The 24,582-nt window shown below is 44.4% G+C and overlaps 1 protein-coding gene across 6 annotated transcripts in view; it reads left to right on the top strand.

Annotated features, from left to right (window-relative positions):
• The window catches only part of LOC119180072 (sodium-independent sulfate anion transporter), a 144,969-nt gene that overhangs the window by 67,961 nt on the left and 52,426 nt on the right, over positions 1–24,582 (top strand). Inside the window, exon 1 of one of the 6 annotated variants that reach the window (XR_012884802.1) lies at positions 2,108–2,150. The exons of 4 other annotated variants lie outside the window; for them this stretch is intronic. The gene's annotated coding sequence lies outside the window, so the exon portion shown is untranslated. Of the gene's footprint in view, positions 1–2,107; positions 2,151–24,103; positions 24,212–24,582 lie in introns of those variants that run through there. One more of the 6 variants, XR_012884799.1, reaches the window with a different exon arrangement.

Here is a 24,582-nt window from a genome sequence, read left to right as displayed (position 1 = left end):
AACAATAAAGGAGACAACCGTTACAACCCAACAAGTATCCGACGATGTTAGAGGAGCTAAAACATCATTCCCTACTTGCTGTAGGGAACTGAAACCGGGCATGTAGGGAAGAAGAAGCACGTCAGTGTAAGCTGCACTTTGACGCAGTTTTCCGACGACGTTGATGGATCGGAAACAGCCTTCCCTAAAAGCCCGGTTTGAGGCTTGGTACCGCTATTGTGCCTCATCACAGAAATCTCTCTCAAAAAGCTGCATGATAAACCACTCCTGAGCTTTAAGGTTAAATGGTGGAACTGAAACACGCTTCCTTGCGTACTCCCCTTTTTTCCCGTTCCTTTAGCAGCTGCCCTAAGATACACCCATCTCCGATTTCCCTATAGGGTTGTCAGTTTAATCGTGCTATTCTTGTACAGTATACGTTTTCTTATACAGACTCTGCTGACCCACCGTGGTGGTACAGCAATTACGGGGCTAGATGACTGATCCGCAGGTCGCGGGATGGAATCCAGTGATGGCTGCCACATTTCGATTGAAGCGTAATGCCTGAGGCCTGTGTACATAGTTTTAGGCGCACTGTAAAGAACACCAGGTTGTCAAGGAGGAGGAAAGAAATAAGGACAGGGAGGTTAGCCAGTTCTTAGACCAGCTGGCTACCCTGTGCTGGGGAATGGGGTGAGCGGAATAAAAGATGATAGAAAAGAAATTTTGCAGAGAGAGAGAGAGAGAGAAATACGATTTTTTTTTCAAAATTTTTGGAGTGCGGGCATCTCTCGTAATCGTGTCGTAATTTTGTGGACGTAAAACTTCAATAATTATTATTAAGATTGCTTTATTATTATTACTCTTGCTGTAAGTTGCCAGTCACGAACTCTCTTCGGCAGGCTGTTGTTACATGTCACTAAATAATAAAGAAGAAACATTTCGTGAAACAGCTTCTGCCTTTGAAATACGATGTGACAGAAAATGGCCCGGAGATATGTAAACCTAAGAACCGCGCACAGGATGTGATGGCTGCCGCCACATAAACTGCTCGAGAATCCGAAGCCCTCTCCGGATGTGTCAAATATGCATTATGGCGATTGTACGTAAACTCGCAAAATCTTTGGATTTACGAGAAATTACCGAATATCCGTAAAATTGTATGTATTTATTTATTTTATTTTTATTTAAGACATACTGCAAGCCCATTGAAGGGCCCAAGCAGGAGGGGCATCACGAGAAAAACAAAATTTAGGCACAATACACATGACACACTGATTAAAATAGTTTGAACAAATACAGGAATGCATCAAAGTTACAAAAATCCGCAATACACGTGGTACACTGTTGGAAATATATTGTACACATACACAAGAGTACATCGAAGTTGCAAAACAGAGCAATCAGAATTCCAAATGTTCAAAGGAGTGAATATTGGTCACAGCCGATTCAGTTAGTTTATTCCAATCTGTAATAGTACGCGGAAAAGAGGAAAACTTAAAAATATTAGTTCGAGCGCTGTACGGAGTCGAAGATTCGGGGTGTCTATGCCGTGTTTGTCGGGAAGTGAGTGGCTGAAGGAATTCCTCGGGTTTAAGTGAAAGTTTGTTATTTTTAAGCAAGAATAGAAATTTTAACCTTTGAATTTGACGGCGTGATTGAAGTGTTGGAATGCCATGCTCTTCCATTAATCTTGTCGACGAGTCATTGGTACGATAGCTTGAAAAAATGTATACTTGCGAAAGAGTGCACGTATACGCTAGAACATTTTACGAGTAACAATAATGTTTCCTATACTATGGCGGCCTGTGCGCATTTCGAGGCTTTGCGCGTTCTGTCTTTCTACGTTCTCAACGCGGGCCAGCGACAGTGTATCGGTGACCGTGAAATGTGAGCTGCGGAAGCCAAGCGAAGCGTGAGTCGTATATGACTGGAGGACGCATGCACGGGCACACTACGCCTTTCATGGGAGACGGGAGGCACCATTTACATGCGCCCGTACCGCTCCAGTGGCGTCTCCTTCGAATGTGTGTTGACGGCGGCTGAGTCGCGCGACGTGGCTTGCTTACGCCCTTACCAGTTGCACCATCCGTACGACTTTGAGAAACTCTTCCCTTGTAAGCGCATACCTGATCCGGGAGGGATGCCACGATGCTCACTTCGCAAGCAGGGTGAGTTTCGGCTGGTACATACCTTTGATTGTACGAGTGAAGAAAACGTTAGTGGAGTATAGTGAAGTGTTTAGTGGAGCCACTCGCGCCAATGGAGAGAAAAAAAAAAAAGCTATACTCTCTTCCGTCGCTTTTCGTACTCGTCCAATGTGTTCGGGTTCTACGAAGGAGAAGTTTACGCTAACCTTGCAAAGCTTGAGAACTAGCGAAGATGGTAGAAATTAGGGGGCTTAATGTGGCCTTTAATTCTTGGCTGATGCTGGTTGTTTCCCTGACTTAGAGTCAAACTACAGCCTGCCACAGACCATGGTATAGAATGTTCAAACTACAGCGCCCGAACTGAAGGAGAAGTTTGCGCTAACCTTGCAAAGCTTGAGAACTAGCGAAGATGGTAGAAATTAGGGGGCTTAATGTGGCCTTTAATTCTTGGCTGATGCTGGGTGTTTCCCTGACATAGAGTCGAACTACAGCCTGCCACAGACCATGGTATAGAATGTCCAAACTACAGCGCCCGAACTGACGAGCAAAGTTGGCTGTGGCACGCCGGCAGAAGCGCGGGCTTTTGGCAGCTCGCAAAATAGAAAAAAGCAAAAAAGAGAATGAGATAGATGAATAATCAAAGGGGAAAAATAAATATAAATGCAGGCAGAAAAAACAACAACAAGACGTGAGCAAACAACGACAAAACGGGGACAGGTAAGAGAGGAGGAGAGAAAGAGACGAATCTATTAGAAAGAAAGAAGGCTGCCAAGCTATGCACTTCCTTCAGTCTAGACACCATGCACGAGGACGAAACTGATCTTTTTTTTTTTTAACTCATACCCCCGTATTAACAAACGCTCCTCGACTCGACTTCCACCCTTCACTTGACGGACTTGAGCACTGCGCCACTGCTCGGCTGAAAAGTGACGCTGCGCTACTCGAAAATCGCCGCCGATTATTGCTGATATGCAGTGAACTGCCGTGCCTAGAGACGGCGCTCACATCGGCTTTCCCAAGTGAAGGTGAATCGTTCAGTGAAGGGACGTTCTAGAATACGGGGGTTAGCTCAGGGTTGGCATTGCACGCGATGAAATACAAGGCCGCCGTCATTTTAAGAACTGAACTATAATCGGGCGAGAGCTTTTTTTCGAATGGGAGGCCGTCGAGTCACCGGATGCGAGCAGTTGTGCACACAGCAAAGCGCAGGACGACGAAATGAAAAGCGCGACCTCAGACGGACAATTCACACGTGCGTTTACACTGCGACACGGCGTTTATAGGGACGTATACATTGTCGCGTGCACGGCAGGTGTCACGCCGAACGGCGAAAATCACGAGGTTGGCTTTTTTCTTTTTTTCTATTCACTTTTCGTGTTTTCACCCACTGAATAGTTCTGTTCAAAGAACGGGCTTGCCTTTTTTTTTTTTTTTGTCTGCCTGCGTCACCTCGCTACGGTTCAACAAATACGCGCGGTTTTGTGAAAGCGCGATTGCGTGATAGCCACAGAAGCACGCGCCGTGCCCCGAATCATTTTGTGACGCCTTCACTGAATACTATGACTGAGTGTGCGTGCGTGTGCTGCCGAATGTGCTGTGTTTTTCTCTCTTCCCTCTCTGCTTTCTATGTTTCATCTCCCCCTCCCATGCGCAGGGTAGCAAACCGGTTGCCTATAGAATGGTTAACCTCCCTGCCTTTCTTTTCCTCCTATTTTCCTTCCCTTCACTGAGAATGCACGCGAGGCCCTTTGCTCTGACTTTTCAATGAAATGTATACAGGGCTGGTCGCCAATCGAGTTTCCAAAGGCTGCTGTTCTTCCGTGAAACGAAGTGGTGCTCTGTAGCCATTATAACAGCGTGTTTATAGTGCAGAAACTCTTTTATCACCCCACATTACTCATCGATGCGGGTCATTTCAATTATCCGGCTATTTCAATACTAATCATGCACGCCCGCGGGCAGCCCAAACGAGTGCGAGGTTTTCTTGACGTTGTCATTTTGTTTACTATCTATCTATCTATCTATCTATCTATCTATCTATCTATCTATCTATCTATCTATCTATCTATCTATCTATCTATCTATCTATCTATCTATCTATCTATCTATCTATCTATCTATCTATCTATCTATCTATCTATCTATCTATATATATATATATATATATATATATATATATATATATATATATATATATATATATATATATATATATATATATATATATATATATATAATATGTCTGTATGTATGTGTCTGTCTGTCTGTCACACACACACATAACTGGTAATTTTTTCATCCACTTTTCTTTCTTCTTTCTTCTTATTTACATTCCATTGGTTCTAATAACTTCCCCTGTACATTCCTTGGCATTACTGTCTGTTATATCTCATTATTATTGTGTTAAAAACACGGAAATACGAGCCCTTAGGTATACACTTCTCTCCCTTATATATATACTATATATATATATATTTAACTTATATATATATTTAACTGTTTATTTGGGCGAACCTGTGCCCGGTAAACGGAAAGTCCAATTACAGCAGCAGTCTCGCACAGATAGCAGTCTCGGACTGATAGCGGCGAACGGAGCGTCGGCCTTCGATCAACAACTGACAAGCGGCGAAGCGCGTCCGCATTTATACTCTTGCCGTCGAATGTTCTAGCGTTATCGCTGGCGGTGGCGTAGGTTCCAGAACAATCTGTACCGTTCGCACAGTGGGCGTCATCTTATCGAAATGATCTACTACAGTCCGGAACCTTCTCGAAAACTGCAGGCGCGGTTTGCGCTGAGAATCGTGTGGTGTTTTGGGATAACAAAAACTTGGGAAATGGAACGTGGCAATATATATATATATATATATATATATATATATATATATATATATATATATATATATATATATATATATATATATATATATATATATATATATATATATATATATAATGTGGCGAAGCCTTCGAAGAACAGTGGGTCGTCCTCTCCAGCGCCTTCTAGTGGGTCGCCCTTTTTAGCAAAAAGAAGAGCAGCTGGTGCAGAGATTCGGTACCCGCATTGACTGTTGCTGTCAAGCATCATCGACAAGTGTCCGCCAATAAACGTCTCAACAATATATATAATCTGTCATTATCACTGTCATACCTATTACTGTCATATTTGTCATAACGTTATTTTGCATAATGCACAGAATATTTCCTTTTTTGTTTACATTCCGCATTGACTGTCGCTCCCAATTCACGATTCTCGTGTCACCTTTTTAGCGGCTGCATTTCCGATGGAGGCGGAAATGTTGTAGGCCCGTGTACTCAGATTTGGGTGCACGTTAAAAAAACCCCAGGTGGTCGAAATTTCCGGAGCCCTCCACTACGGCGTCTCTCATAATCAAATGGTGGTTTCGGGACGTGAAACCCCACAAATCAATCAATCAATCAATCACCTTTTTATTATTCCCCTTCCGCGTTGATTTCTTTTTGTCTATGCGTTTTCGTTCTTCTTGTTTGTCTTCCTTTTCTGAAGACCATCTGCACCATTTTTTTTTTTGCGTGCGCCTGCACAAGGACTTTATGGTTGTTCCTGGGCACGTTGAATGATTGTTTGATTGATTGGTTGATTGATTGATTATACGTACTGTCAATCCCAGATGGCTTATAACAGGTGGACGGTGTGAGACAGTGATTTAGGACAAGTAAAAGAGCAGAAAACACCAAGGTGTTTCTGCTCCCACACGCGACGGCGATTCACTTTTAGATCCAAGAACAGTTTCAGGCAGAGCCTCACTAACCGTCTTGGATGGCATGATTGACCACAATATCTTGCATAGTGAATTCGTACGCTATTTGATTTGCATACGCAGATACACAAGGACACAGAGGAAAGAGGGAGAGAGCAAGCTAGCTGGCAACTGCCATCTGGAGGGGCACAACGCTAGCGGAGAAAAACGAGAGATCGGACAGAAAAATTTTTTATTATGCCCGAGCGAATGTTCACATGTCGAGTGATGACTTTTCAACTTTCCCGGTCGAGTTTATGCAATCCATCAATCTGTGCGACGCAAACACGAACGAACTCTTATTCACGACAATTAAGTTGATACTACTTGAACGACCCCTCCACATCCCACCCCACGTTCAAAGACGAGGGAGAGGTTTCTTCCTCGCCTTTGCTATAGCTTCTTCGCCGTTTATTTCTTAAAACTATGCGTACAGTGTCAGCACTAAGCGTTGAGCCTATATCAGGATATCGCACTTGTCGACTATACACGCTGTCATCGCCGCTTGCACAGCCGGAAACACACGAAATTGAAGGGAAATCAATTGATCGTGCACGATGGTCATGCATGCGAGACAAGAAAGAACGGATAGGCGGCTGCGGGGCGAAGAAGTACGGGAGACCACTCGCATATGATATTTCTCGTATGTGCAATGGAAAAATTCGCAGCGTGCGCGTTAACTAAAAGCCGAATTCTCCTGTCTCTCATTCCCCATTAGCAGCCATTGGCACGTACATTGATTACTATCTGACAGTTCGTTATGGGCCTTCTGCGGTGACATTGTGGATATTGAACATTTCATTTGGCTTTGCCCACAGTTTGGTGTGCAAAGAGCAGCGATGATCCGCACCTTGCAAAAAGGCTGTCATAGGCACCGGACAGTTGATGACGTCATTTTTCCCGAAGGACCCGCGGCAACTAGGAGGAACGTGCAACAAATTTTTGTTGGTCTTCCTGCGAGACACTAGGCTGTCTGACACGTGGTGACAATTTCCAAAATCGGGAGATGCTCAGGCGGAACAATTGCTGGCCATGCAGGCCAGGTTAACCCCGCCTGCTGCAACACCACCACCACCACCACCAAGAAAGCGTTGCTACGTTATACTCGCGGGGCGTAACCTCCTTGGTTTTAGAAAGGTTTAGCGAGCGTTGGGCCGTAGTGTCATGAATACAGTGAACTAGTATATACCATGAACTCAAGGTGGTTGAAGGTGGGAAGTAGACCCGAAGCGCAAGCCGTAAGAATTGTGTGCGTGTGCCGCCTCTCGTTTTGTCCTTGGAGTGTCCGCTGGATGGCGGTGCTTCTATATGCGGAATATATGACGAAAACATTCGAGATGGTGGTACTTGGAGTGTTGAATAGTAGGACGAACGGACACACAGACAGATGCATGGACGGACACACGGATGGCTGCACGGAAGGATGGACGCATGGACGAACGCAGGGACGGAGGCACAGATGGACGTGCGGACGCACGAACAGACGCAAGCACGGACGGGCGGATGGACACATGGATGGTCACACAGACGGACGCATGCATGGACGGACGGAAGGAAGAACGAATGGACGGACGGATGCTTCGCCCCACTCTCCATCATTCACCCCGTGGATATGCTGGCATTTTTTTTTTTTTCAGGGGAACGGTGGTTGAGCCATACTTTATGTATATTCGTGCGCGCGTTTTTATTTGCGTGGGTGTACGTACACGAAAGCAAAAATTTAAAAATACCAACCCCCCCCCCCCCCTTTCTCTGGCCACGTCCCTGTAAAGGGAATCGCTGTTCATATTTCACGAAGTGCGCAAGAATGACGAGGAATGCCGCAGGATAGAAAAATTTGGCAGATCCCACGTACCTTGGCAATCAGGAAGGCACACGTCGACCACTATATTTTTCCCCTAGTTACCCATATTAAAATAGTATCTTGCCCCCGGTAAGATGACCGCGGGCTCTCGGATTCGCTTTTCAGGCATTTCGTTCACTCGCGCAATTTTCTAAATCATCCTTGAATTGCCTAAGATCACCTGAAGGCGATATATATATATATATATATATATATATATATATATATATATATATATAGTGAAGAATGAAGGAGCACACTTACGAAAATTTGATAATTGTTTACTCTACGTTTCGGCCGTGGCACGGCCTTCGTCAGGATTAACAGAAATACGAGTATGTGGCCGCTTTTATGGGCAGGCATGAACACGTCAGTACAAAACACGTGCGATCAGCATGTGAGTGTCACGAAAATTCTTTTAAACAGCCGTGACTACACTACAAACCATTAAAATCTAATATAATAGACAAGATTGTGGGCATGTAAAAGACATTTCTAACATTCACCATTGACGACGAGGATCACGCATGAAAAAAATATAAATATGTGATAACCTTTAGGAAGTATATTATACGTCAGGGATGCTTCTTTAAATATTTCTCGAAATTTCGGACGTCAGGGCATTGTAGAAAGGCATGACACTTTTCCTACGCATTCGTTAATGCCGGATAACAGACTGTTGAACTTGTGAATCAAGAACGATTCTCGAATTTCGCGATCATGGTGCGATTTAAAGCCAGATTCTAATAGTGTTACCATAATCTTGTCAAACGAATGACCTGGTATATGACAATGCTTGGACAATGGAAGATGTGGCAAACTGTTTACGTGTGATTTGTGGTTGTTGAAGCGGATGCGAAAAGATGTCTCGGTTTGACCGATGTATTGCATGTGGCAGATTGAGCATTCAAGTAAGTAAATGAGGTTGCTGCTATCGCAGTTTAAGTCCCCTTTAATCCTAAGTGAAAAGTTAGATGCCGTGCTTTTAGCAACAGTTGCAGTGGTCATGTGCGCACAAACTTTACATCGGGTTTTTTTACAGGGGTGACAACCAACGGGAGGTATGAATCTAGTCTTGGAAGAAGTTACCATGTCGCGCAAGTTCCTTGATCTCCGATATACAACCCGCGGTGATTCAGTGAAGATGTCCTTAAGCCGATCGCTCTGTGTCAGTATGTTGTAATGCTTTCTGAGTATATACGACACGTTAGGAATAGATGAAGAATGCGTGAGAACGAGGTTGGTTCGGGAAGGTGGCGCTAATCGCTTGTCTTTACTGATGAGCTCTTTCCGATCGAGACATTTTGCCCGTTGGAGAGCGTCGTCAATTATTTGTGAAGGATATTGTTGTTCGGTTAATGCTTTACGGAGCTGGTCACAGTTGCGAGTGAAATCCCTGTTGTCCGAACAAATTCTTTTAAAACGGATAGCTTGGCTATAAGGGATACTTGTTTTGCAGTGTTTGACATGGCTACTTTTAAAATGAAGATATCTTTGTCGGTCAGTGGGCTTCCTGTATAGGTTAGTCGTTAGTTTACCATTGCTTAAAGCTACATTGACGTCAAGGAAGTTTATGGTGACTGGTGAATAAGAGTGGGAAAAGGAGATGGATGGTTCTACTTTGTTAAAGTCTGCAATGAAAGATTGTAATGCCGCTTCACCATGGTGCCAAATTAAGAAAATGTCATCAATGAAGCGTTTGTAATAAAGTGGTTTAAGGTCACGAGTGGCGAGAAAGTTGTTTTCTAGAATGCCCATGAAGATGTTCGCATAATTGGGACCTATTTTTGTGCCCATCGAGGTGCCGCTGATTTGAACATAATGTTCACCGTTAAATTCAAAGTTGTTAAGCTCGAGTATCAGTGCTAAAATAGTGCCCAAGGTGGAACCGTCGATGGGTTTGTCATTTACCAAGTCATTGTATGCTTGGAGTACAGAACGAATCCCGTCCGCATGGGGTATATTTGTGTACAGTGACACCACATCTAGTGTGACCAGAAGAGCCTCACTCGGAACACGCATATTTACAATGTCACGCAGAAAGTGATTAGTGTCCTTGACATATGAAGAAAAGTTAGGAGGAATTGAACTAATTAGGCTGTCTGCATATCGAGACAGGCTTTCCGTAATGGTGCCTATTCCTGAAATTATTGGCCGGCCTGGATTATTTTGTTTATGAATTTTAGGAAGCAGATAAAATCTACCAGCTACCGGACTCAGGGGGACTAAGGATTTAAGCACAGTTTCTGGAAGTTTATTTTTTCTTACAAGCTTTTTTAAAGTTTCTTTTACATTAGTCTTGAATTCCTCGGTTGGGTCGTAGCTCAAATGTCTGTAAAATGTGAGGTCATTTAATTGCCTGTAGGCCTCACGAAGGTAATCAGCCTTATTCATTGTTACGATTGCTCCCCCTTTATCGGCCGGTTTGATGACGATGTCGTCTCGAGAAGCTAGGGTCTGGATCGCTTGTTTTTCTTTGTCGCTTAGGTTGCGGTGAAACGGCGATTGCTTTTTGTATGCTTCGAGTACATCTCGCTGCACTGCTCGGATGTAAATATCGAGACATTTATCCCTTTGGGAAGGGGGAGTCCAGTGCTTAGTAGAAAAAATTGCTGTTTTGATAGATGGAGGCCGATTATGAAAGTATTCGCGTAAACGCATGCTTCTTTCAAAATTGTGTAAGTCACTGATTAGTTGGAATTCATTGTATCCTCCAGTGGCAGGACAAAAGTTCAAACCACGGGAAAGAACGCTCAATTCTTCAGCCGATAACGTGGCACTAGAAATATTTACTATATTTCCAGCTTCTGCGGAGGACGAATGCACTGAAGACGTTGCGTCATCAAGAGTGCTGACGCTTGTGCAAATGTTATCGCGTATCAATTTTTTATATTTTTTGTCGCTGAGCTCGCGAATTTTTTCTTGCCTGTAGTTATCAAGTGACGCTCTTTCATCGGCAGTGAAATTCCGCGTAGCAAAGAGTTGGTTCTCTTTGTTCCTTAGCTGTTTTCCGGATGACTCATAATGGTTAGTCACAATGCGCGTGAGTTCCAGAGACGCTTGTTTGAGCGTGTTGTCCCACCTGGAGAGATTATTGCTAGTCATTTCAGACGTAGCAGGCCTTAAGTTAAGGCTTAAACCTTTAGGTACTGTTGATGTAGCAATATACATCCTTAAAGTGGAAGCATGCAGGTCACAGCGAATACGCTTTTCTATCACTTTTCTAAGCTTCAAAAAATGCACTGAGGCATCCCCAAAGGGAGTCTTACCCCGGCTAGGTGGTAGTCATTCGGTTGCTTGGGTAGGATCAGGCCGCTTGCTTCTGAATTGGTACCTTGACTGGGACGACGTGGCCCCGCTGGGAGGTGGAGAAGCGGCCGGTGTTGCCTTGCTGCTCACTGGATTGTTCGTAACCCTGTAAAAAGACACTGCTTTGTCTGTCATCGTCGTGGTAATTGTCCTTGCCGGTGTCTTGTTTCTCGTTGTCAGGCTGGTCGTTGCGTTGGTTGAAGGTACACAGCTTGGCGATGTCTTTTTTCTTAGTGTCAACTTATTCACTGCATCACTCGCCGTGGCCTTGTTCTCAGAAGCCCTGCTGGTCGATGGCCGCCTTGTCGTTGGCTTGCTTGTCGCTGCCCTGCTTCCATGTATGTTGTTTGCTGTTGTCGCACTTGATCGCCCTGTCGCTGAGCGAATTTTTATCGCTTCGATATTACTTGGTGGCATTCTAGCAGAGGGTGCAGTCACTTTCTCAGATGACCGAAGATTGTCATGAGAACGAGCTTTCGTGGCACGAGGCACATTACAAATAGTTCCGCTGCTTGTGTAGTCTTCCCAAGCAGCCGATGACGCATCACGTGGATTTTTGAAGCACAACTGTCGAAAGTGACAGGCAAGTAGCGCAAAGCCCTCGAAACTTGGGTGGAGACCGTCACTTGCGAGCACGCGAGATGGCGGGAGCCATTCAAATCCATGATCGATGTGAAATACCAGCTTTGAACGTTGGCCAAAGTTCCGAAGGAGCTGGTTGAAAAATCTTGCAGACTTGTTGCAACGTTGCACAAAGGCTTCGTTTCTGCTACCTTGACGGCGGTTGCAGGATCGTGGCAGGACCAGGCTTGCGTATATTCGACGTATAGCGGGGCGCCGTTTCGTTACGATATCCAGCATCTCGCGGTACCTGGCAAAAGCCACGTTGCCGGAACACTTTGGGATGTCATTGCTGCCAACGTGAAGGATGAGCGTTTCCGTTAACGGAGGCACGAAGTCCAATAGTGAACTTACATCACTGATGGTAGCACCACTCTGAGAGATGAAGGCTGGTGTACCCGCATGAAGCGGATCAAAATGCTGGTATAAGTATTTTGTCTGCGAGTCACCCATTTTGGGTGACTCGCAGACAAAATACTTATACCAGCATTTTGATCCGCTTCATGCGGGTACACCAGCCTTCATCTCTCAGAGTGGTGCTACCATCAGTGATGTAAGTTCACTATTGGACTTCGTGCCTCCGTTAACGGAAACGCTCATCCTTCACGTTGGCAGCAATGACATCCCAAAGTGTTCCGGCAACGTGGCTTTTGCCAGGTACCGCGAGATGCTGGATATCGTAACGAAACGGCGCCCCGCTATACGTCGAATATACGCAAGCCTGGTCCTGCCACGATCCTGCAACCGCCGTCAAGGTAGCAGAAACGAAGCCTTTGTGCAACGTTGCAACAAGTCTGCAAGATTTTTCAACCAGCTCCTTCGGAACTTTGGCCAACGTTCAAAGCTGGTATTTCACATCGATCATGGATTTGAATGGCTCCCGCCATCTCGCGTGCTCGCAAGTGACGGTCTCCACCCAAGTTTCGAGGGCTTTGCGCTACTTGCCTGTCACTTTCGACAGTTGTGCTTCAAAAATCCACGTGATGCGTCATCGGCTGCTTGGGAAGACTACACAAGCAGCGGAACTATTTGTAATGTGCCTCGTGCCACGAAAGCTCGTTCTCATGACAATCTTCGGTCATCTGAGAAAGTGACTGCACCCTCTGCTAGAATGCCACCAAGTAATATCGAAGCGATAAAAATTCGCTCAGCGACAGGGCGATCAAGTGCGACAACAGCAAACAACATACATGGAAGCAGGGCAGCGACAAGCAAGCCAACGACAAGGCGGCCATCGACCAGCAGGGCTTCTGAGAACAAGGCCACGGCGAGTGATGCAGTGAATAAGTTGACACTAAGAAAAAAGACATCGCCAAGCTGTGTACCTTCAACCAACGCAACGACCAGCCTGACAACGAGAAACAAGACACCGGCAAGGACAATTACCACGACGATGACAGACAAAGCAGTGTCTTTTTACAGGGTTACGAACAATCCAGTGAGCAGCAAGGCAACACCGGCCGCTTCTCCACCTCCCAGCGGGGCCACGTCGTCCCAGTCAAGGTACCAATTCAGAAGCAAGCGGCCTGATCCTACCCAAGCAACCGAATGACTACCACCTAGCCGGGGTAAGACTCCCTTTGGGGATGCCTCAGTGCATTTTTTGAAGCTTAGAAAAGTGATAGAAAAGCGTATTCGCTGTGACCTGCATGCTTCCACTTTAAGGATGTATATTGCTACATCAACAGTACCTAAAGGTTTAAGCCTTAACTTAAGGCCTGCTACGTCTGAAATGACTAGCAATAATCTCTCCAGGTGGGACAACACGCTCAAACAAGCGTCTCTGGAACTCACGCGCATTGTGACTAACCATTATGAGTCATCCGGAAAACAGCTAAGGAACAAAGAGAACCAACTCTTTGCTACGCGGAATTTCACTGCCGATGAAAGAGCGTCACTTGATAACTACAGGCAAGAAAAAATTCGCGAGCTCAGCGACAAAAAATATAAAAAATTGATACGCGATAACATTTGCACAAGCGTCAGCACTCTTGATGACGCAACGTCTTCAGTGCATTCGTCCTCCGCAGAAGCTGGAAATATAGTAAATATTTCTAGTGCCACGTTATCGGCTGAAGAATTGAGCGTTCTTTCCCGTGGTTTGAACTTTTGTCCTGCCACTGGAGGATACAATGAATTCCAACTAATCAGTGACTTACACAATTTTGAAAGAAGCATGCGTTTACGCGAATACTTTCATAATCGGCCTCCATCTATCAAAACAGCAATTTTTTCTACTAAGCACTGGACTCCCCCTTCCCAAAGGGATAAATGTCTCGATATTTACATCCGAGCAGTGCAGCGAGATGTACTCGAAGCATACAAAAAGCAATCGCCGTTTCACCGCAACCTAAGCGACAAAGAAAAACAAGCGATCCAGACCCTAGCTTCTCGAGACGACATCGTCATCAAACCGGCCGATAAAGGGGGAGCAATCGTAACAATGAATAAGGCTGATTACCTTCGTGAGGCCTACAGGCAATTAAATGACCTCACATTTTACAGACATTTGAGCTACGACCCAACCGAGGAATTCAAGACTAATGTAAAAGAAACTTTAAAAAAGCTTGTAAGAAAAAATAAACTTCCAGAAACTGTGCTTAAATCCTTAGTCCCCCTGAGTCCGGTAGCTGGTAGATTTTATCTGCTTCCTAAAATTCATAAACAAAATAATCCAGGCCGGCCAATAATTTCAGGAATAGGCACCATTACGGAAAGCCTGTCTCGATATGCAGACAGCCTAATTAGTTCAATTCCTCCTAACTTTTCTTCATATGTCAAGGACACTAATCACTTTCTGCGTGACATTGTAAATATGCGTGTTCCGAGTGAGGCTCTTCTGGTCACACTAGATGTGGTGTCACTGTACACAAATATACCCCATGCGGACGGGATTCGTTCTGTACTCCAAGCATACAATGACTTGGTAAATGACAAACCCATCGACGGTTCCACCTTGGGCACTATTTTAGCACTGATACTCGAGCTTAACAACTTTGAATTTAACGGTGAACATTATGTTCAAATCAGCGGCACCTCGATGGGCACAAAAATAGGTCCCAATTATGCGAACATCTTCATGGGCATTCTAGAAAACAACTTTCTCGCCACTCGTGACCTTAAACCACTTTATTACAAACGCTTCATTGATGACATTTTCTTAATTTGGCACCATGGTGAAGCGGCATTACAATCTTTCATTGCAGACTTTAACAAAGTAGAACCATCCATCTCCTTTTCCCACTCTTATTCACCAGTCACCATAAACTTCCTTGACGTCAATGTAGCTTTAAGCAATGGTAAACTAACGACTAACCTATACAGGAAGCCCACTGACCGACAAAGATATCTTCATTTTAAAAGTAGCCATGTCAAACACTGCAAAACAAGTATCCCTTATAGCCAAGCTATCCGTTTTAAAAGAATTTGTTCGGACAACAGGGATTTCACTCGCAACTGTGACCAGCTCCGTAAAGCATTAACCGAACAACAATATCCTTCACAAATAATTGACGACGCTCTCCAACGGGCAAAATGTCTCGATCGGAAAGAGCTCATCAGTAAAGACAAGCGATTAGCGCCACCTTCCCGAACCAACCTCGTTCTCACGCATTCTTCATCTATTCCTAACGTGTCGTATATACTCAGAAAGCATTACAACATACTGACACAGAGCGATCGGCTTAAGGACATCTTCACTGAATCACCGCGGGTTGTATATCGGAGATCAAGGAACTTGCGCGACATGGTAACTTCTTCCAAGACTAGATTCATACCTCCCGTTGGTTGTCACCCCTGTAAAAAAACCCGATGTAAAGTTTGTGCGCACATGACCACTGCAACTGTTGCTAAAAGCACGGCATCTAACTTTTCACTTAGGATTAAAGGGGACTTAAACTGCGATAGCAGCAACCTCATTTACTTACTTGAATGCTCAATCTGCCACATGCAATACATCGGTCAAACCGAGACATCTTTTCGCATCCGCTTCAACAACCACAAATCACACGTAAACAGTTTGCCACATCTTCCATTGTCCAAGCATTGTCATATACCAGGTCATTCGTTTGACAAGATTATGGTAACACTATTAGAATCTGGCTTTAAATCGCACCATGATCGCGAAATTCGAGAATCGTTCTTGATTCACAAGTTCAACAGTCTGTTATCCGGCATTAACGAATGCGTAGGAAAAGTGTCATGCCTTTCTACAATGCCCTGACGTCCGAAATTTCGAGAAATATTTAAAGAAGCATCCCTGACGTATAATATACTTCCTAAAGGTTATCACATATTTATATTTTTTTCATGCGTGATCCTCGTCGTCAATGGTGAATGTTAGAAATGTCTTTTACATGCCCACAATCTTGTCTATTATATTAGATTTTAATGGTTTGTAGTGTAGTCACGGCTGTTTAAAAGAATTTTCGTGACACTCACATGCTGATCGCACGTGTTTTGTACTGACGTGTTCATGCCTGCCCATAAAAGCGGCCACATACTCGTATTTCTGTTAATCCTGACGAAGGCCGTGCCACGGCCGAAACGTAGAGTAAACAATTATCAAATTTTCGTAAGTGTGCTCCTTCATTCTTCACTATATTTGCACCGGACCCACAGAATTTCTTTTTTGAATCATATATATATATATATATATATATATATATACAGGGTGGTTGTAACAACCATGTTGAACATTGTTGTTACAACCACCCTGCTTCTTCTTCACATCACGCAGTCTTTCTTTTCTTTTCTTTTATGGTTTTCAGATCGCCATTGTGCGCATATAATTTTGATTTATTGTATTTCCTGATTTTCTGTACGATGTATACCCGCTCCTCTCTGTAATGCTTCGGCCTTGAGAGTAAATAAATGAAATGAAATGAAATATATATTATGTGAGAGAGAGAGATTTTATGTCACTCAATTTACATTATATGGGGCAACATTCGAGTAAAGTACAGTTACTCACCGGTACAATACACATATCTTCGCCCACTCGTCATGGTTCACTTCGTGGCCCTGAGATGCGCGGATCTCTTTTTTTTTCGTTTTCAGAGGCTGGCGAGAGTTTTTTTTTAAAGAAAAGTACATAAAGTCACTATCAAGGTCGCGACGCAAAGCGCATGGTATGTTGGAGGCACGTGAAACATGGCGTTCACAAACGCACACACAAAATAAAGGTTTTATGCTCATACGAGAGGTTATCAACCTCTGGCGAAGATCGGAGACGCTCTCGTGCACACGCGCATCTTATGGAAAACTGACATGTCAGTAGCCAACGACGTATATCGTAATGGTGACTCTCCCTCTAGTTTAATGATGCAGAATAGTATTCAAACACTACTCCTGCGCAGAAAAATACAGACTAAAATTCCTGTTTGCACTGAAAAATAAACTCTTTGCCATAAACCCAAGTCCTTATTTATTGTCGCTTACTGCTCGAACAACACGGCATCGTCATGCGCATACTCTCTAACACCCTATCGGACACGCACTAATCTTTTCAAATATTCCTTCTACCCAAGAACTATCACCGACTGGAACAACCTACCTTCCCCCCTTACATAACGATGATTTCTTAGAACATGTTACTATTTGAACTTCTGACCATGATGTACCAATTTTTATAGCTTCATTATATGTTATCCTTCTGTTCCTTGATCCTTAGTTCAAAAAGACTTGCCTTATCTCATGCCTCTTTGTGTATATATGTCTGACGTGCTTTTACCACATGGTCTTATTTCAGTGTGTGAAAACTTTTTGTTTGATGTTTCTACTTTTGTTGCTTCACCTTGACGCACCACTTTTATAGAAATTATGTAGTTTTTTTCCTTATTTTTTGCTGCAGTTTCTTTTGTACGCATGCCAGTGTTATTTTTTTGCTGAGTATGCGATTTTTCTGCCTTTATTTGCTTTGTTTGTGCCCTTTTGCCCTTCCTGCCTGGGCCACTGTTTGGGCCTACAGTATTTTATAAATAAAAAAATAAATAAATAACACTTTAACAAGTATGCCCGTGAACAATGTACATTTAAGGCAGCCTGGGGTGCTAATTATCAAAGAAGTGCGAAGATGGGTAGCTAGTACGTTATAGCACACGGTACAAATAACGTTCGTTCTCCGTCAAAGCAACAGGGCGCGCGCTTAAACAAATAGTTAACTAATCTAACAATCTCCGCTGGCCCAATTAATTTTCTCGTTGAGGCCCGTTTCGCCCCACCGCCTATTACACTCATCGAGTAGGAGTAGTAATATAAAAAAATAGGTTTCAGTTAATAATCGCAGTTAGCAAAAACAAATAAATACAAAAATGAAATTTAAGCGACTAGCAAAGGTGAATCAGTGAAATGAGGCCCACGCAGAAATTACCATGGTACGCAACAATGCACTAATCGTTGCGCAACGAGGCAGCGTCGTGCTTAGCTTGTGGGCCCACGCACAGCGGAACTCTTCAGTGCGAGATATCTTTCTACCATCGCGTCTGCAGTGCACAGTTACACGAGGTCGCCGAACGGTGATTCGAGGTGACCGCAAAAGCGGGCTCCGGATAGACTGCAACGATCCCTGCACGCATGCACTGGACGAAACACACATTGCAGGTATGTCGTTGGCGGTTGTGCAGCAACGACCTACAGATGCTGGAGGAAGCTCGGACGGAGCTAACCTGTGCCGAGATAATTAAAAAAACAATTTTATTTGGTAGCTAGACTCTTATAGTTCGTCAACAGAGACCTTAAAGCGGCTTATGTGACTCTTAAAGAGAAAAAAAGAGAAAAGTTAGCCCCGTAACTGTCGGCATCAGAGTGTGACAGCTCAACAGTGGCTCACGAGGGATGGGGGTGAGGAGGAATTAAACGGATAGGATTGAAAGTTAAAGAGATAGAGAGGGAGAATGAGAGAGCGGGGCGCAGGCACAGCGAACGATAGAAAACGACGGAAGAGGAGATGGGAAAGATGGACACGGTCGCAGGAGTCCGAGGACGGGGCACCACTCAGTGAGAGCTCTTGTATAGGCGGCAAAAGATGGCGTAGTGGGAGCCAGTCGGCCAGAGCTGCGCTGCCGTCGGAGATCGCGGGGGCACAACCGGTCGGCACGAAATCAAGAGAGCGAGTCTTATGAGCGGCTTCAACCTATAGGCGTGCGAAGCCTGAAGTGTGTACCAGACTTCGTTTCTCTTCGGTTTCCGATTTTTTCGTTCCTCTCTTTCATTCTCGTTCTTTTCCATTTCTTTTGTGTGTTTTATGTTTATTTCTATTCATTTCTACAGTTTTCATATTTCTTTTTTTCTTTCTGTCCCTGTTTGTATTACTCGCTCGCTTCCTTTACTTAAAGCGGCAGCTGCATTTTCGATGGAGGGGAAAATGCTGTAGGCCCGTCTGCCCAGATTTGGGTGCATGTTAATTGGGTGCACGTTAAAGAACCGAAATTTCCGAAGCCCTCCACTACGGCGTCTCTCATAATCGTATGGTGGTTTTGGGACGTTAAACCCAATCAACCAATCAATCAACCAATCAATCAATCAATCCTCTACTTCAATTTTATACGTTGTTTTGTCTGCGTTATACGCCAAGCGACAACAGCATACTACAGCCGAGAACTTAGCACCTATATGTTACATTCAACTGGTCGTTTTCGAGGGCTCCGGAGGCTTTGAAATATTGTACGTAGAACGGCAACTATAAGCACTGCCAGTGATATAACGGGGCAAATACATGATCATGAAGGAGGGACATACCTCGCTGTTCTCGTTGTAGAGTCTTAAGGCTACTTTCAAGCACGATTAGATTCAACTGGTCGTTTTCGAGGGCTCCGGAGGCTCGAAAATAATGTATACGTAGAACGTCAACGATAAGCACTGCCAGTGATATAACGGGGCAAATACATGATCATGAAGGAGGGACACACCTCCTTGTTCTCGTTGTGGAGTCTTTTTAAGGCTGCTTTCAAGCATGATTAGAACCTTCGCAAACGACCACCCGAATGTGCCGTTAGGACTATTACCAAGACGCTCGAAGCACAAGAGGACGAAGATTTCTCATTTGCGCTAGCGCGTGCCCAATGTGCTACAGCATGGCTATGCTGTGGTGTGGTTTTGCCTGCGTTACGCGAAGTCACGACGACAGCACATGATCACAGCGTGCGACCGCATAGAACAGCCCGTCCCCCTAAAGCGTTCCGCGCCTATAATCACTCCTAAGTTATATTTCGACATCACATTCTGCATCAGATTGAATGAATGAATGAATGAATGAATGAATGAATGAATGAATGAATGAATGAACATGATAAAATTTCTCGGCTCGAGACATCATTTCCAAGTTGCCTTTTCAGAGTGGCGAACTTGTGACGCTGATGCCGACGAAAGATGCCAAGCGAGCGTGCCCCACATTCCACGGCTCGTTTGTAGGTATACACTGTAGGTCACCTTCAGTTCGTGCAAGGGATATTGATCGCACTTGCTATGCGCCACTGTGGGAAAAAACTCCTTGCACTGAATTGCGTAATTTCGTACACGTTCGCGTATACATGCATATACGCGCACGCATACAAATGCGTGCATTAACAGGTCGGACCCCGCTCTCTTCTTGGAGAAACATTCTCGCTACGCCCTTGCTTTTTCGGATCAAGTTGCAACAAGTCCGCCGAGAAGTACCACACCTAATCTCAGCAGCCAACAGCACGTCAAGGATAGCAACCCTGGAAAATGTGCAACTTGAGTTTAAAGATAACACCAAGGCAAACTCACTGGCAAGGGGCGTTTAGTTGCTGAGGCTATAAAATGCGCAACAATCGACTGCGTTTAATGACCGACGAACGATTGTGTCTAAATAACACGAATACAGAATGCCAAAAAAATGGTTCCAAATCTGCATGTTACACCGCAAATGTCGTCGAAAGACGATAGTCTTGCGTCTGGAGAGAGTGAACAAAACGTTTATTTGATGTTCTGCGCGAGAAAATCGGTGAATGGTATTCCGGAGGCGCTGCGTTAGAGTGCCTCGAGCGTGTAGCGAAGGCGAACGAGCGCATCGAGACACAGTAGACACGAGCGCCATCTGGCAGTTATCTTCGAAAACGAATGCGTGCGTCCCGCGGAGAAAGATGCGCGCCGGTCTCGGAGGTGATAAGGTGTAGAACGCAAGGCGACGGGCAGGTGCCGCCACCGTGACGTCATAGCAAAGCGTTGGAAACACCTTTTTGACCATCGCGCTGCACTTTCAGCGCAGCGCGATAAAAGCTACATTCCTTAGAGTTACTTGTGTGTGCCTCTTCCAATATAAAGGCAGACATACAAAACTTCGAAGTGTTCTTATGGCGCCTCAGATATGCGCAATAATTGCTTTTTAATTGACAATCGCACAAGTATGAACGCTAAACCTTGAGCAATATTGGTGGGCGTTGCGAATGGGGTTAGCCGTTTGGTGCCGTTTGAGGTATGGTTAAAGCAGACAAACAGACAAATGTACAGACAGACAGACACATACAGACAGACACAGACAGACAGACAGACAAACAGACAGACAGACAGACAGACAGACAGACAGACAGACAGACAGACAGACAGACAGACAGACAGACAGACAGACAGACAGACCAAACTTTTCCGTCGAAGGTCCCCAGAAAGACTATCGCCTTAAAAAAAAAGTAAGTCATGGTATTAACTTGTCTGCCGCGGTAGAGCAGTAAAGGTGCTCGGCTGCTGAATCGAAGGTCGCGGGTTCGATGTTGGCCGGGGCGGTCGCATTTCGATGGGGAGGGGGGGGGGCGAAGTGGTAGAGTCCCGTGTGCTCTGCGCTGTCGGTGCACGTTCAATAACACCAGATGGTGGAAATTTGCGCAGTTCTTCACTGCGGCGTCTCTCGTAATCATATCGTGGTTTTGGGACGTTTGCCCAACGTTTCTTTCTTTCTTTCTTTCTTTCTTTCTTTCTTTCTTTCTTTCTTTCTTTCTTTTTTATTTCTTTCTTTCTTTTTTATTTCTTCCTTTCTTTTTTATTTCTTTCTTTCTTCCTTTCTTTCCTTCTTCCTTTTTATGATTATTATTATTGGTATTATTGCGTTTTTCTCTTTACGGGCGGCAGCCCTTTGTCGATTAATTGCCCCCCTGTAAATGTCGAGTGGCCGTGCAGATAAGAAGCCCTTGACGCGTACTCGACGACGTCACGTCTTACAGCTGCGCGCGATAAGAGACGAATTTCGGACTGGAGACAAGGCGGCGGCCGATGCCCTGCGTCCGTGGCGCGTCTTGTTCCACCCCGTGAGACGTCATTTCGAACGCCGAGGAATCCTCAAACGACGCGCCGAAAAGGGTGTATAGAATGTAACTCCATTCTTATCAATCTCGTTAAAAAAAACAATCTGAATAGCCGCTGTCATATTTAGGATCTCATAACTGCAAGTAGACGTAGAAACATTGTTCGCGCATGGCACCAGTCCATCAAAAGGAGTCGGAACAATCAAGCAGCAGAAGCAGTCTTACGCAAATCTAAGCCGCTATGCTTTTGTCAAAGAGTGAAATTCGGACATGGTGCATACGAAAGTCCCGTTTAAATGTGAGTCCATGTGTACGTTCCTCGCTCCCGCCAATACAACCGTATACTTGTTCCGACATGCACCCCAAGGCACAGCGAGGGTATACACAGTTATGAAAGGTACATTGATGAGGCTACACCCATGACGCCTTCGAACATTCTTTAATGTAAAGGCCAGGGGCGGATTTAGTCGCTCAATTCCGTATAGGGGAGAAGAAAGGGCCATGAAGTGAAACTGCAAAGGGTGACGTCCACACTCATGTCTTTAGTGCTCAATGCTATCACAAGAAACCAATTACAGCTTAAATACTGTTAATATATGCTCACAGGAGAATAACTCGTTCGTTTAATTAATTATTTATTTAATACATACTGCGGACCACACTTCGGTCCAAGCAGGAGGGCATGGTGTAATGCAAAGAGAAATACAATACACGCAAAAAAAAAAAACAGTGCACAGTTACTCAGTATCGCAAGTACTACATTCGATTGTCTGGTTCCAGTCTGAAATGGTGCGTGGGAAAAATGAAAATTTGAACGTGTCCGTTCTCGCGAAGTACGGAGTTAGTGCATTTGGTTGGCGATGTCTTGTTGGTCTTGTGTTTAATGGAGAAAGAAAAGGGGTTGGATCAAGGGAAAGTTTGCGATTATATAAAAGAGACAGAAAATCAAGGCGGGACTTCTTTCTACGATCCTGAAGGGAAGGAATATTATTAGCTAGCATTAGGTCTGTGGGGGAGTCCGTTCGCAAAAACCTAGAATAAACAAACCGAATGGCCTTCCGCTGAATCCTTTCAAGTTTTTTAACGTTTTGTTTAGTATGGGGGTCCCACACGATACTCGCATACTCCAGCTTCGGCCTAACGAAAGTGAAATAACTAAGAAGCTTTACGTTTGGAGGGGAATTTCTGAGTTTATATCTTAGGAAGCATAATTTCTGAAAGGCAGACGAGCAAATATTATCTATGTGCATGTTCCATGGTAAGTTGTTTGTTAACGTAACGCCGAGGTACTTATAACTGTCAACCTGTGTGAGAGAAGACGATCCTAATTTATACACGTGTTCACTGGGGTTTTTCTTTCTCGTTACACAGAGATATACACTTTTTTCCAAATTTAATTCCATTCCCCATTCTATACACCACTCCCGCACGTTTTCAATGTTTTTCTCGAGTTCGTTCTGATCATTAGTACATGTGACTTCCCGAAACAAAACACAGTCGTCAGCGAACAATCGAATTTGAACAGTAGGGTCAACAACAGTTACTAAATCGTCAATATACAACAAAAAAAGCAATGGTCCCAAAACACTACCTTGTGGAGTGTTTTGGGACCACACACTACCTTGCGGTCCCAAAACACTATACCTTGTGGAGTGTTTTTGTTAATCGGTTATAATGTGTTCTAATAAGCACAATTGCAAGAAAATGCTCCTGGAAATTGCGCCCATTAAAACAGACGCGTCCTTTATAGATGGTTTGAAGATTGCAAACGTTGTGCCCCCAAAAAACTTCCGGTTGCCTCATTTACCAGCTCGTAACGCCGAAACTAAAAGGGCGTTTTCACGTTTTTTTTTTTTTCAAAGATAGGGAAAGTCTTCTATTAGATTTTCAGATAAAAAGAACGTGCATAATGTTCAAGGCAGTCTCTTGTAGTTTTTATGTAGCTCAAAATAACAACTATTTGAATATATTTTTTTTTTACAAATAATGCAAGGAAAGTGTTGAAAATCGGCGGGCTATTTTTTAACGCTTTTCTTGGCCACTTATGATATTCAGGCGCTTTGGTGGACGAAACCGGAAGTCATCAAGGGTCTGTGTTTGTAAACAGTGAAAGGGTCTATTGGAAATGGTGCTTAACAAAGACAACAGCGTTTGTCAGATCTGACACCGTAATCGTCACTTCTTGTATGACTGATCTTGACGAACTTCGAGGCTCCTATACTTCGCTCTTCGTTTCGGAGTCGCGCTATGTGCGACCGTGGAAATCGTCGGCCGTAGGTACGCATTATGCAAAACGTTATTTTTTTTTCTTTGGCACGGACATCTAGGCCTGAAAATGAGCGGCATGCCGTAATCAACCAACTCGAAGGCATGTCACCGCCGTCGCGCTTTCTTGGCAACGATACGCTTCCCGGGACAAGCGTAATTGCGTCTCTTTAATATCTTTTAACTTGGTCGTGCTAAGGCACGTGGACAACGTCTCCATTGCTGCTCAGTCGGAGCTGCGCACCGACAACCTCGATCCGTGCCAATTCTATAGCATCTGCGACAGCTATTTCTATACGAACGATGATTCGTTTTTTTTTTTTTGTCGTCTTCACTCAACTCGGCAACCTTCCGAGTAATGTCTGTTCTGCGTCACAGTGCTT

Source organism: Rhipicephalus microplus, chromosome 7 (assembly GCF_043290135.1).
Source record: "Rhipicephalus microplus isolate Deutch F79 chromosome 7, USDA_Rmic, whole genome shotgun sequence".
NCBI classification, from domain to species: Eukaryota; Metazoa; Arthropoda; class Arachnida; order Ixodida; family Ixodidae; genus Rhipicephalus; species Rhipicephalus microplus.
Note: the sequence above shows the minus strand (reverse complement) of the source record. Positions and strands in the feature narration are given on the sequence as shown.